Source organism: Octodon degus, unplaced genomic scaffold (assembly GCF_000260255.1).
Source record: "Octodon degus isolate 3935 unplaced genomic scaffold, OctDeg1.0 scaffold00232, whole genome shotgun sequence".
Taxonomy (NCBI): domain Eukaryota; kingdom Metazoa; phylum Chordata; class Mammalia; order Rodentia; family Octodontidae; genus Octodon; species Octodon degus.
This window is the reverse complement of record NW_004524808.1, coordinates 858,417-860,987: the sequence shown is the minus strand read 5'-3', so window position 1 is coordinate 860,987 and position 2,571 is coordinate 858,417.

The window sequence follows — 2,571 nt, the reverse complement described above, 5'->3', positions numbered from 1 at the left end:
CAGGGAGAAAATTTAAATGGGGCAAAGGGAAAAAGTAGAGAAATAGAAGAAGAGATTAGAAGTGAGGCTGGAGGTCAAAGGAAGATTACACAAACTTTGGGAAACTAGTGAAAAGACAGGAAGGAAGGAGAGAAGGAAGTATTAAAAATAATAGCTAAACAACAACAAAACCAAGTTTACTATCATAGAAAAACAAGAACAAACAATCAAGAAAATCAAAACAGAAGAAAGACAAGAAAGGAGAAAAGAATGTCCACTTCAAGGTGTGTCTATGCTGTCACTGGTGGACAAAGTGAGCAGACAGAGTTCAAATCTATGTTGACTCATCTCAGCAAAAGGCTGTGTGTGCTGGCACATGTCTATAATCCCAGCACTTGGGAGGCCGAGGCAGAAGGATTGTTGTGAGTTTGAGACCAGCCTGGGCTACAAAGTGAGCTCAAGGACAGCTTGAGCTGCATTGCAAGACCCTGTTTCAAAAAGACAAAAATAAATAAATAAATATTAAAAAGTGCCAGCGAGATAGCTCAGCAGACTAAGTGCCTGCTTAGGCAAGTGCAGGTACCAGGGGTTTGCCCCAGGTGTGCTGAGCCAGTCACTGAGACCCTGCGTGGTGGTGCCTGCCTGTAATCCCAGCCCTAGGGTGGCTGAAAACAAGATCACTATGCTTTTTTCTTTCTTTTTTTTTTTTTTTTTTCGGAACCAGGGATTGAACTCAGACCCTTGTGCTTGCCAGGGAAGCGCTTATTCCACTGAGCCCTCACCCTGGTCCAGGAGGATCACTATGACTTCATATTGCATAGTGAGACCCTGTATCAAATATATAAAAAAGCAAAAAAAACCCAATCCAGCCATAGATTTACAGCAGAGTATCTATAGAATTGATTTGATCTCAGTTCTGCCTCCTCCTGACACTGTGAGTTGCTGGATGGCGCAGCCCCTGGCTGCTTTGGAATGTGAGCTCAGTTGGCCCCTCTCCTAGATGGCTCCTGGCTGCTCATCTTCTCCTGTGAGATATCTGAACCCAAACATCTCAGCAGCCTCTGCAGTCGGCTGTGTCCACTGCTCTGTTCTCCTGGTGCACTTCTCCACATAGGCCTCTGGTCCTTACCACTTGTCTTGTAGGAGTATTTTAAATCAAATCCCAGACATCATCCCATTTCACCACAAATACTTCTGAGGTTTTTCCTAATGGATAAACCTCCACATATACCACCTTGTACCTGCAGGTTTGAGCTGCCCTCCCATGCAGTGATTCAGGGCTCAGGGGAAAAATGCTGCTTGTCACCTTCTTTAATGAAGTCTCTGTCTTTGCTCTCCCTGTGGGCTTCAGTTTTCACTTCCAGTTCTTGCTGGGTCCCAGGACCTACTTCCCTCCTTGTCTTCCTCACACCCCTATATTCCAGTGTGTGGATACCAAATCTCAGAGAGGCTATTTCTCTGCTCTTCACCACTTTGCCATCTTTAGGACATATGGTTTGAAAACTATTATGAAAAATTTCAAACATACACAAATGTAGAGACTCCACATATACCCTGTATATTTATATTCACCAGCCACTTTCCACAGGTAGTAGCTTTCTGCTCTTCTTGTTTATCTCTGTCTCTGTCTCTGTCTCTGTCTCTGTCTCTCTCTCCCCCTCTCCCCCCCTCTCCCCCCCTCTCTTTTTGGTGGAACCAGGGATTGAACTCACGCCCTTGTGCTTGCCAGGCAAGGCTTATCCTACTCAGCCATCTCCCTGGACCCTCTTCTTGTTTCTCATAGTTGCCCTTACCACTTGTCTTGTAGGAGTATTTTAAATCAAATCCCAGACATCATCCCATTTCACCACAAATACTTCTGAGGTTTTTCCTAATGGATAAGATCTTTAAAAACAGAACCATAACAATATTTTTACACCCAAAAGGAAACAAATTCTTTTATGTTATCTAAGCAGTATGTATATTGTTTCTACTGATTGTTTCAAACTGGTCCAAATATTACATTAATTGATGTCTCTTAAAAGTCTTGTTTACTGAGAAGTTTCCTCCTTGCTCTCCCTCATTCCATTAATTTGTTGGAAAAATTGGATCATTTGCCTTGTAGAACTTTCCAGTCTATAGTGGTAGTATCTTTGTTGTCTTTCAACATGCTTCTCCATCTCTTACATGTCTTTAAATGGAGTTTCTTTCTTTCTTTTCTTTTCTTTTTTGCAGAACCAGGGATTGAACTTAGGCCCTTGCGCTTGCCAGGGAAGCACTTATTCCACTGAGCCATCTCCCTGGCCCCTTTAAATGGAGGTTTGATTAGCTTTGGAGTCTTTTTGTTTTGTTTTTGTCCTCAATACTTGATTGGTGGTGCTGTACTTTCTACTGCGTTGTGGCACATCTCAACATAGTGATTTTCCTTCTCTTACTTCTGTATTTACTAGTGTATGTGTCCTTGCATGTGTTTTGCTGGCAACAAAACCCACGGCTTCTCCAATGCCGGCAATGCTAGGGAAGCATTCTAGCCATGAGCCAGCCATACCCCAGCCCACTGTGACTCTTTGGTAGAGAAAACCTTTCACTCCTCAACTGCTGGATTTGGCTAAC